The 12,700-nt window shown below is 37.5% G+C and overlaps 1 pseudogene; it reads right to left on the reverse strand.

The window, feature by feature from the left end:
• Window positions 1-1,003: 1,003 nt before the first annotated feature.
• Window positions 1,004-4,255, reverse strand: LOC115447251 (annotated as a pseudogene).
• Window positions 4,256-12,700: the final 8,445 nt, after the last annotated feature.

Consider the following 12,700-nt stretch of genomic DNA (forward strand, 5'->3'; position numbering starts at 1 on the left):
ACAGTGTTGTTACTTTGATGTTTACTGTCGAGATGACGTCAGCAACGTGGTACTTCTAGGCTTTTTCTTTATTTACGGGAAAATTTAATGAAATATTTAAATGTATTTTAAAAGCCTTATTGATTGAATATTTATTTATTTATTTATTATTTAGGCACACCAACAATGCAAAACACAAACATATATAAATTAACCCGACAATAAAACATAGGCTAGTGCTTACATTTGTGACAGATGTGCACAACAATGAATATATTTTTTTATAAAATTTATAGTGGTATTTTTATCACCGGAAGGTTCAAAATGTGTAATATCCTATTGTTGTGGCGCTTACGAGGGTTACCTGTAGACGATAAAACAATCGCAGGAAACTACGATAGTACCCAGAAATCGAGTTTGTCTAATCGGTCTGAAGTTTGCCATTCTAGAAGGTTTTTAATGTCGCTGATTATGATGTTTGGTTCCAATTATTGAGGTCAAAATTTTGTCACCAAATATTAATATAAAAAATTAAAAGAATACAATAGTTAAAACCTTTTCAAAAAACAAAGCTTTTATTTAAATGCTCATAAAAACTAACCTTTATTTGAATCAATCTTTATTTTATACTATGTAGAGATACAAGCTACGCAAGGATTAACTAGTGTATGATCATTATGAAAGTAATATAATCTTGACTAATGTCAATTCCTGCGTCAAGCATTTAGTTTTACATAGTATAAAAGTTTCTTTACATCAAGTTGCCTTATATTTTAAAGCATTTAAATACAAGCTTGTTTAAGGTAAACTTTTATTAAAGACAAAATTAAAACTAAAGGAATCATTTTGCCAGGTAATACATTGCACTGGAAGGAATGAACTTGGTACAGTAACGTCAATGCTTTTATGATGGATAGAAGTATATTTGCCGCTTTTTAGTTATTATCATTAATTTGTACTACGATCATCCATTAATTAAAATATAGTACCAATAAAATACCCAAAATCAAATAAAATTATTTTTTTACACAAGTCCCCAGCGTATAAAGTCGTCGACAACTTCGTTGATTCTATCGCGGAGGATGTCGCTCGTGTTGTTCACCACGAAGCTGTGCAAGCCCAAGTCCTTGTCCACTTTGGGTGCGTTCTCCTCGTCTACGGTGATCAGCGGCAACATCGTCATCGCCAGGGTCAACCCGAATGGAAGTTTCTGTGAATTTTATTACCTTATTATACACACACACATACTCACGTTTTATATACCCAAAGCGGTAGACCGAGGCGCAACTTGTACACTGACTCTCCCCCGTGTGTATGACTCCGGACACTTTGCCCAACCCGGGAATCGAACCCGAGATCTCAAAACTGCAGTCATACCGTAATAAAACTAAGCCATCAAGGTATAATCATAATTTTACAATTCACATGTTATATGACGAAAATAAATCGACGATATCGTTAAAAGGATTAAGATATTTTAATGCATACGCATGGTGATAATAAAAATAAAATATGTAAAATGAAATGTTTTGTACATAAGTATCGAAAAATAAATACGTGTGTAACGCGAACGAAAGTTGCATACATCTACACCCGGCTTATAGCATTGTCCTAACCGAGCGTATGCACCATGCCTCGTTCCCGTCCCGTCCCACCGCTAGCGTCCGGCGACGACACTCGAGACCGGAACACGCGCGCGCGCCGACGTCGTATGGATAATTTTATTGTAATAGCCCGTTTTATGTTGTTTTGTATGTGTATATGGTTGTCCTCCGAACCCTGTGTCTTAATTACCACCCTTGAGAACACCTTCCTACACCGTATTAGAGCACTACGTGTTATTTTAATCCTGATAGAAGTTTAGTGGTGATACTATATTATAACGCGTTGCGACCACAGCACTCTAGCTATCTCGATACTTATTTCAAACTATAATTTTCTTAGATGATTTCAATCATCGTTTCTTGTTTCGAACATCTTAGTTCACTTTTGTAATAGTTAAATTGGTTTTAAGTTAAATTCACACAATGTGTGTTCCTCTGAATGAAAAAACCTTTAACAATACTGGTTGCCGCGCCTGATGAACCAGTTCTCATCGGTTGCTCGGTTTTAATATTATGTTGAGATCACACTATTGGAATCTGCTCTCTAAACCGTTTCACACTATGGCCAGGCTAGAAACGAGTCAGGCATAAAATATTATTTGTATTGAATAGTATGAAGCCATGCACACTAGATCGTCCCAACACCGACCAATACCGTCGCGTGCCATGCACGGAGCGTTAACAATTGTTGGCGAGAATATTTTGCCGCTGCCGCAACGCACCGTGCATGCGACGATCCTACGGTCAGTAAAACGTATCCACGGGTATGATACGCCGTAATGGGCAAAGTAGTCCGTGTCGTGTTTCTTTTCGTGCCTGATCGCACGCCCATGCTATGTATAAAAAAACTATAAAATTGTCGTAACTCACCGAGTTATATTCAAAGTCGAAGTCCTCCCTCGGATAGATCTCATCAGGGTTGAGAGCCAGTCTCTTCATGGCTAGGCTGAGCTCCTTGTAGTAGTGGTCCAGGAGCTGTTCGTAGTACTGGTCGCGGAACTTCTTGTCGGTGCCGGAGAAGATAAAGTAAAGCAGATCGACAGCCGGAGACGCGCCCCGAATGGTCTGGTAATCTATATTTTTACTTCCATGCCTCCATCCTAAAAATACATATTGAAACCATTTTCGTCATTTTTATTAATCAGAGCACATAGAAAGGGGAATGGAGCAGTCAGGCAAATTCCCAGATCAGGAAAAATGTTGGGCCGGCAAATAAAAATAATTTTATAATTACCATGCTTAGCAGCGAAACAAAAACATAGTTTTTATGTTTTTTAATAATAAGCTCGTGACTTATATGGTCATGGCACGCTCTAGGGAGGCCTATGTTTAGCAGTGGACAGTTGTAGGCAGATGAGATGAGACTTAAATGGTGTTACTGTATAGCATGGTGAATATTATTTAAGTTATCTTTAGGTGGAGGCTTATTGTCAGCAATTTGTTAGAATATATTGTTGTATAATTGTAAATTAGTCTGTAAGCCTTGCTAAAATGAAATAAATAAATATTATTTTTGCTCGGAGCAGCCAAATAGTTAGATCAGGCCATGCGATTATGTCGCAAACTCCTAACATTACCTGACACGTTTATTCAAAAATAAACGTATGATGAAACCTGAGGTGATCCATAAAATAGCTTAATAGTTGAAGAGTACAAATTTATTTTAAACCAGCTTTTGTTTGACTGACACTGCGAAGGAGTTTATTTCATAATATGTAAGGATAAGTCATTTAAGAGTCTTCTAGAACTTGTAATACTTATAAGCATATCTATAATGTTTGCGCAGGAAGAGTTTGTAATAATGTAACTTAGTCTCTTGTTTTTGCTAATAGGACAAATAATAATTCCTTTTGTAAACCTCGTTGGTAGGTGTAGGTACTCACCGCGTTCACCCTGTACATTTGGTTGCTGACTCTGTATCGCAATGCGTTAATACCTTTAGTTTCACCGGTTTTAAAATATCATCGTAATCCACCATCTCAATAGATGCTATGAATGCTTCTACTCTGCTTCTTTTTTCTTCCTTGACCATATTAATTCCCTTGTCAATGATATCGTTGAAATATTCAGTATTTTCTGTATCCCATGAAAACGTTAAAGTTTCCACGTATTTATTAAATTCTTCCTTGTTTTCTTTCTCAAATGCGACAGACAGAGCGTGAAACTTAGCGATTTCTTCCACAGCCTTAGAGGCGTAGTCCCAATCCACCGACTTCATCCTGTCGTACACTGTGAACCCTTGTGCCGACAAGTCCTCCAACACGATGACTTCTTCATACAGCTTGCTGCTGCATCCGTAACACTTCGGCGCTACAAACCGCTTGTCCTGCGGCACATTGTGCTTCTCTTGAAGGTTTTCGTAAAATTTTATGAGTTTGGTGTAAAAATCGTTTTCTGCTTCAAACATCCGGAAACCTGGAAGTTCTTGCCTGAATTTTTCTCCGACGGCTGCCACTTTCGCGAACAGTTTCAGCTCATCGTCTCCGTGGCTGATGGTCACCTGGAACAGCTGGGTGGTGAAGTTGGCTCCGCCGCTGCTGATGGGCTGTATCTTCACTTGAGGGGCGACGAGCGCTTGCTCAGCCACTATCTTGTTCAGAAGCTCGATGAGAATTTGTTCGTGTTCCGACATGTTTCGCGCTGCGATACAATGTAATACTGACAATTGTTTCCATAATGTGCGTGGCGTGGCTTAAATAAAAATATTATCTTATCTGTATTGTCCTAACGTAGATTCTTAATATAGCATTAAAGTTAACATAGTATCTAGTTGATGCAATTCATACGACATCATTACATCATCGGCTACGGTAAGATTGTACCCTAGACATAATTGTCTTAATTAGGGGCTTTTAGTTATTTTTTTAGTAGCCAGTTTCAGTTCATTTAACTTTTTTCCATTCCATGTATGGTAACTTACAATGCAATCTTTAATATTAGTTAGTTACAATAAGGTCGTATATAACAGGTTAAGGGCCTCTTACAAACAAACTCATCACAATATATTTTAATAACCGACCTAATACGAAAAGTACACTCTAATCTATGGTCGCAAATAAACAGTAATCAAATGTGTACTACCTTTTGGCTTGGGTGGTTTTATTTTATTTATTTATTTTATTTACTTTATTATTTATACATATATTATAACACCATAACAGTTGATACTAATGCGATGTTATACAGATTTAATCTTAATAATTGATTCCAATACATCTATGAGCCATTTCTGTGAATTAGCATTAGCACCCCTCGCACCACGCAGTCTCGCTGCATCACGGACCCTGGATCTTATACTCCATATGATAGGTCCTGATGCTCGAATGAGCATCCCCATCTGCAGGCTTCCAGGAGGGTGGGACGCCACGGGGAATGAAATCGTACATATATTCATAATGTCGAAAGAGAGTATATCTAAGACCAACAAGCTGGTTGCTGCTTCTAACGAAACGTCCGGCAATTCAAAACAGAGGGTCGCTGCTTCCGTGGAAACACCCCGAAACATGCAGGGACCGGTCGCTGCTTCCTCCTTGGAAGCGCCTGGCCCTGCACATTGATCGCCACCGCCTTTACGTAGGAACCGTGCCTGCCATAAATGTAGGGAGACAGGTCGAAGGAAAATCGGAGTTACTTCAAACAAGTGTCAAATCGGTGTAATCAGATGATACGCAATGCTAAACGCCGTCACATTCTTAGCAATATTTTTTGCTCTTCTCATACTAACATCTGGAAGTTTCTTAGAACTGTGGGTGTTGGTAAGCAAAAAGTAGATTACCAGGGGACAATTGGTTTAGATATCATTAATTGTCATTTCTCCACCACTGCGCCACAACCACCAACACTCACTCAGATGATGAAGTAGAAGCTATAGACGAAGATATATATAAAGCCCTTTACAACAACTCAAGTGCCTACTTCGTATTTGAACGCCGGAGTGGGAATGTGCACGGATACCGAATTAGTTATGGGGCCACATAGTATTAGAAACAGGAATCACAGGATGCAGATGCACACTATTAATAAGTACTACAATATGTACATTATCCACAACTTTAATATACATTACAACAGTCGCAATATGATGCAAGAAACAATTTAATTACTAGTGGGCACAGTAGAAAAATAGCACGATAAGACCGAATTGATGAAATTAAGTGTAATGATATGATTTGACTTATATTGAACAAATTACAAATAAAATTTGTAAAAATAAAATTTTTAATCCTTTGTGTTGGTTCTTTATAAAGGTAAACCAATGAAAATCCACAAACATCGGAATAGACCATAGGGTCTATAGTAAAGACAAGCAGAGCTATGTAATTATTTTATTTTACTTTTTATCCTTTGTAAATAAGTGTAACATTTATACAATATTACAAAATAAAAAAATATACAAAAAAAATTTACCGTTTATATTTTTATGGATCTATCTAATTAAGTATGTGTATATGTGTATATCTACTATATAAAATCATGTATCTTATCATATTTAAGTAGTAATAAACATTGACTCATGCAGAATCATTCTCAAGCTTACGTATTCCGAATGCTCAACAGTATAATAAATTAAAACGACATTACACTAAATCCAACAAGGCGGACTGCTCAAGATAGCGGACTGATTATTTTTTACGCACTCCAATAATATGGGTATCCAATTAAAGGGTTTGCTGAGAAAAATACGAATAATCTGACATTTGCGCGAAATCCCTTAAGGTGATGGTGTACTGTTGCCCAAGTAAACAGTAAGAGTTAACGGAATCGAGTCTTAACTTACATCAATAGTATAGTGGAGAACATGATGGCCACCATAGAAGACAAGACTTCGGTCTTCTTGATTTACCTTTACCATGGTAATGCCCAGAAATTTTGTTGGTCTAATGGGTCTGAAATTTTGTTATTGTGGGGCTATCAAAATGATGATGCTGGGTTCGAATTATTCGGGTCTAATCGTGCTACTGAATCTTAATTACATTTTTTTTTAAATAATTATAGTATCAAACATTTAAAAAAAAAGCATTTCGTTTATTTTTATTTTTTTATTGCTTTGAATGACGAGACGAGCTTGCCGTTCGCCTGATAGTAAACGATATGACCTCCCATAAACAGTAGAGACACCACAACACCTTGTATTACAAAGTATTGTTTGGTATTCCACTGCGCTCGCCATCCTGAGACATGAGGTGTGACATTAAAACAATAAAGGCAGAAAGTATATAGTTATTAAATACTAGCTTTTGCCCGCGGCTCCGCTTGCGTTATAAAGTTTTTCGGGCGAAAGATTTCCGTTATTAAAGTCACGCTATATATTTTCCCGGGAGCCTATGTTCTTCCCAGGGTCTCAAACGGTCTCAATACCAAATTTCATCTTAATACGTCGGGTAGTTTTTGAGTTTTACACGTTCAGGCAGACGGATGCAGCGGGGACTTTGTTTTATAATATATTTTTGTAGAACTTTTTAAGAGGAACAATCACGTCATACATCATTATTGCATAACTTTAACCGTTTACGCAGCGCACGCAACGGAAGCTCTCAAAACTTATAAATTTTCCCCGTTTTTGCAACATGTTTCATTACTGCTCCGCTCCTATTGGTCATAGCGTGATGATATATAGCCTATAGCACTCCAGGAACAAAGAGCTATCCAATACAAAAGAATTTTCAGTTCGAACCGGTAGTTCCTGAGATTAGCCATTACTGCTCCGCTCCTATTGGGTATAGCGTGATGATATATAGCCTATAGCACTCCACGAACAAAGAGCTATCCAACGCAAAAAGAATTTTTCAGTTTGGACCGGTAGTTCCTGAGATTAGCGCGTTCAAACAAACAAACTCTTCAGCTTTATATAATAGTATATAGATTTATGTTGTATAAACTATAACACAGAAGGAATTATGAAAACCAAGCCCAACCAACCTAAGATACACGACATATATTAAAAACAATGTAAAAGTATAATACATTTATATATTAGAAATAATTGTACAACTAACTACAATAAGACTTTATAGTAACATGACCATCACTTTCAGTGCAGCTGTTTTTCCATTATTCCTTCGGTTATTAATTGTCTTATTAATTTAAAGTTTAATATTAAATAATTTTATAAAAATATGGAATAAACTTTTATGTGAATCAAACTTTGTTTTATACTGTGTAGAGATAAAAGATTAACTTGTAAATAAAGTAAAATTCGCTGTAAGTTTTTATTCAACGTCCCAGCGACATAAGGTGTGTGGTGAGGAGGCGCAATGCTTCACTTAAAGCCTGTGCGACTGATCCCACCTCATAACGACGACGTCTTGCGCGATCCCTCATCGAGAGGCCAAACGTCGCGTTCAAGACATCGTCGATTCGAGACGGAATAATCATTTATCGGAACCGACCCTACAGGTCTTTTGGAAGCTATGTCCTTAGCTGAATAGAACCAATGTGGCCCCATTCCTCTGCTTAATCGTCCGAATAATTTGAACCCATAATTTGATGACGATGGGAAAGCGAAAGTGTTAACCTCCAGTCTAAAGTCTCACTGATCTCTCACGAACATTCCCGTAGGCCACGACCATCTTGTTGAAGTTAATATTAATGTCGAAAGCAGTAAAATGTTCACCCGTACCATGATTCGGATCTTTACCACGTAAGTTAGGCCAATTATGACACACCCGTCGCCCGCGTTTACTCATATTCCGTCTGCTCGACTTCAGCGTCTGCAGGACTTGCAGAACAAATTTCTAAGACTCGCACTCGGTACCCCGTCGTACATTCGTAAGCGCAACCTCCACGTGGGCACCGATATGCCGACCATCAGGCACTTTATGCGCATGGCCAATAGATGCTACTTCGATCAGGCAGTCAATCATGCAAATAAATTAACTAGGCAAAATTCCGGTCTATAGTCCACTAAACCGCGCTGAATGGAGACGGCGGCATTCAGTTCTGACAAACACAATGAACTATAAATTAGGGGTCGGACTCATTTTTGTTCTTTATTATTATCAAATATTTACGTTATATAATTTACAACACAGAAAGAATTATTTAAATCCGGTAAAAAATCAAGAAGTTATAAGTCTTTCAATTTCGTTAGAAGGGGTAAGTAATGAGAAACAGAAATGAGGCGCAATACCCACGTGTGACGTCATCGGGCATTACGACGCGTGCGAAAGAAAGGGATGAAGCGATATCCCCACATCGCGCCCACTTCGGAACATAGTAATATTTGAAATATGCATTACTGGCTCATTTTCTAAAAATTTGAATGCAGTTTTCGCAGGGAGGTTTCTTTTTCGTATTATTAACCATTACAAATAGAATAATGTACAAAATTAAACACAGGACCAGTGGCGAAGCGTCCATACAAGCCGATTCCCACCGGCTTCCCTTTTAGGTTTTCGGTGAAACTAAACAATATATTTTATAGGTAAATTTAAAATTACAACATATCAGACTGGACAATAATAATTATAATAGCTTAACTTATTAATAATTATCACTAATTAATGACATCTATCGGCCAGTAGCCCGATGTTTATTAATTTAATCGTTATCGATTACTCATTTAAAATAACGTTAGATGGCGCACCTCGTATTTAGTTCCCCAGAAATTCCGTTACCTACCTAAGTTAAATTGTGACGCCACAGGCGCAAGGTAACCCGCTGTCAAGCGGCTTAATGTCGTAGTATGTTTTTTAATATAGATGGCAGCACTTTCTATGACTTCCTACTAGTGTTTGTCGGAATCGTGCGGAAGATATGGGCAAAGGGAACCCGAGCCAGTTCGGCTTCACGTTAACCGACTATGTATAATTATCACTTTTTACGTCTATCAAACGTTGAAACGTCATAATTTATTATGCTACCAAGTTTCGGTGTTTGTAAATTGTCATATTTATTTTATTTTTTGATAGTTATGTGATATTTAGTTTGCTTTGATAGTTATGTGATATGTAGTTAGCTTTGTTTATTTATAAACTATAAAAATAAATGTGTATTATAATGGAAATAACTACCTGTGATCAGTTTAATGTCTACCTTTACGTAAGTATATTATTATTCTGTGATTTCACATATTACTATTTAGATGGTAAAATATTTGAAGTAGATCTGAAAGTTTTTGAATTTAGACACAAAATGTTTGTTAGAAGAAAATAAACATTATATTTTACTGAATTTAAAATAGCACCACGATACAAGCAATAGTTAACGAATAACCTTTCTTGATTATAATTTAAATTGATAATTATATAAGTTTATCGTGTGGGTAGACTTAAACTGTTGGTCTGTTTGGCGATCGTGATACCTATTTCTATTACATTTACAGTTTCATTTTTACTTATATTTGTGATTAATGGAAGAAGAATTATCTACGTTTATTGTTCGATTTTATGAATGTTTCAATTATTTACGCATAATAGGTAATTTAGTAGGTATGTTAACGTTTGTTGATTTCGAATCAAGACTAATTCGCTGTTTTAGTTTATGTTTTCCGATAAATTGCCCCGTTATCTTAACTGACGCCAATTTTTTTACACCGGGATACCTTTTGAAAAATTTCACCCTTCGCCACTGCACAGGACGGTCCCCTATTTTGACTGTTCGTCGTAAAACGCGTTCCTGAAACTCTTACACTCCACAAGACCGCGGTTCTGTCCTCGCAGCCGAGGACCTCGCCACGTTCCCCGTCTTCCCGACCCTTCTAGCAGTACCGACCCGCGTGGCGACGCATAAGGCAATGGTTAGATTGTTAGTTTGCTACGACTACGCGCCTAATCATTAATGTGTCGTCCTCTTACAGTGACCGTCCTGAGCTGAGGCTCGTAACCGGTAAGTGGGTTGCCCTCAGCCTGGGCGCCTTATTTTGAGGCGTAGCGAGCGCCTAAAGCGCTAGCCCAAATTCTCATGCGTTTGTATAAGCCAACTTTTACCAGGCTAACAAACGTAGCGTCATGTTAAAATAAAAGCTTTTATTTTTACATGGTATAAAACAAAGTTTTGTTAAATTAAAGTATATAAAATTTTTGTAGAGTATTTAAATAAAAGCTTATTTCTATATTTTTGTATATAGAATTTTGTTTTATTGCGGCGGAAAGTCAATTCCGTTAGATTAATTGCAACAGGTATTGTTGTACTGGAAGTAATGGACTTGGCACAGTAATGTCAATGTCTTCAGGATGGATAGAAGGGTATTTGCCGATTTTTGTCATAAGCATTCATTTGTATTACGATTATCTATTTATTAAATATAACACATAATATTATAATTAAATAATAATAATAATATCCACAAGAGAAAACAAAAAATACGTGTTCTAAACGACAGTCAAACATTATGAGTAGCTGCGCACGCGGCACATGTAATTACTCAAACTCCCGTGGCGCCATCTAGCGTCACCGATAACATCTAGCGATCCTCGATATGTTAATGTTTTTACACAAGTCCCCAGCGTATAAAGTCGTCGACAACTCCGTTGATTCTCTCGCGGAGGATGTCGCTCGTGTTGTTCACCGCGAAGCTTTGCATGTTTAACTCCTCGTCCACTTTAGGGGCGTTCTCTTCGTCTATGGTGATCACGGCAACACCATCATCGCCAGATCAATCCGGATGGAAGTTTCTGTAAATTTTATTACCTTATTACAAACATACACACTCAAACCTTATATCCCCGAAGGGATAGGCAGAGGCGCAACTGGTATACCCAGGTCCCCGCGTGTATTTCGTTCCAAGATGTTAATGTTGGATGATAGGGAGCGAGCCTGTCGCAATATTGGGCACAAATTCAGACTCGATACTGAGTAGAAAACCCAATATCCCTTTGCCTTCCCGATCGAACCAGACCTCACCACTGTAGTTGTACCGTAATACAACTACGCCATCAGGCAATCATTACTTGCGACGGTAATAATTCGACGTGTCATCGTTAAAACGGACCTAGATATTTTTAATATGTACAAATGGTGATGCGACAAAAATAAAAAAATCACACGAAATGTCATGTAAGTGTCCAAAAATAAATACATACGTGTTCAAACTTTCTTATCTAAATTGAAGATTATTTATGAAACCATGCCCACTAGACCGTTCCGACACCGACCGATACCGTGGCGTGCCATACACGAAGCGTCAATAATAATGACCACTCACCGTTTTGTAGTCAAAGTCGAAGTCTTCTAGAATAGATCTCATCAGGGTTGAGAGCCAGTCTCTTCATGGCTAGGCTGAGCTCCTTGTAGTAGTGGTCCAGGAGCTGTTCGTAGTACTGGTCGCGGAACTTCTTGTCGGTGCCGGAGAAGATAAAGTACAGCAGATCGAAGGTCGGGATGCTTCCCGAATGCCCTTGTAATCTATAATTTTTACCTCCACACTTCCATCCTGAAAATTATATACAAAGGTAATTATCAGTTAACCAGGGTCCGATCTAAAGCAGGGGTGTAGTTAGGTAAATGTCCAGAGCAAGAAAAATTTGGGATGTCAAGTAAGAATAATTTTATAAAATTACCATGCTTTGCAGCTCAACAAAAGGTATATTTTATGGAAATTTTTTTAGAGTAACAAGTTCATGTCATATATAGTGTTAATGAAAAGGTTGGTGACTATTATTTTTGCCCGGAGCGACCAAGTAGCTAGATCGGGCTGGGAGATCATGTGTTCTGTTGCAAACTTCTAACATTACCTGACACGTTTATTTAAAAATAAACTTATGATGAAACCTGAGGTGATCCATAAAATAGCTTAATAGTTGAAGAGTACAAATTTATTTTAAACCAACTTTTGTTTGACAGACACTGCGAAGGAGTTTATTTTATAATATGTGAGTATAAGTCATTTAAGAGTCTTCTAGAACTTGTAATACTTATAAGCATATCTATAATGTTAGCGCAGGAAGAGTTTGTAATATTGTTACTTAGTCTTCTAATAGGACAAATAATAATTACTTTTTATAAACCTCGTTGGTAGGTGTAGGTACTCACCGCGTTCACCCTGTACATTTGGTTGCTGACTCTGTTATCGCAATGCGCCAGTACCTTCAGTTTCAAAGGTTTTGAAACATCATCAAAATTTAACGTCCCAACGGATGCTATGAATGCTTCTCTATTTCTATTTTCTTCCTTAATCC

Source organism: Manduca sexta, unplaced genomic scaffold, assembly GCF_014839805.1.
Source record: "Manduca sexta isolate Smith_Timp_Sample1 unplaced genomic scaffold, JHU_Msex_v1.0 HiC_scaffold_3352, whole genome shotgun sequence".
NCBI lineage: Eukaryota > Metazoa > Arthropoda > Insecta > Lepidoptera > Sphingidae > Manduca > Manduca sexta.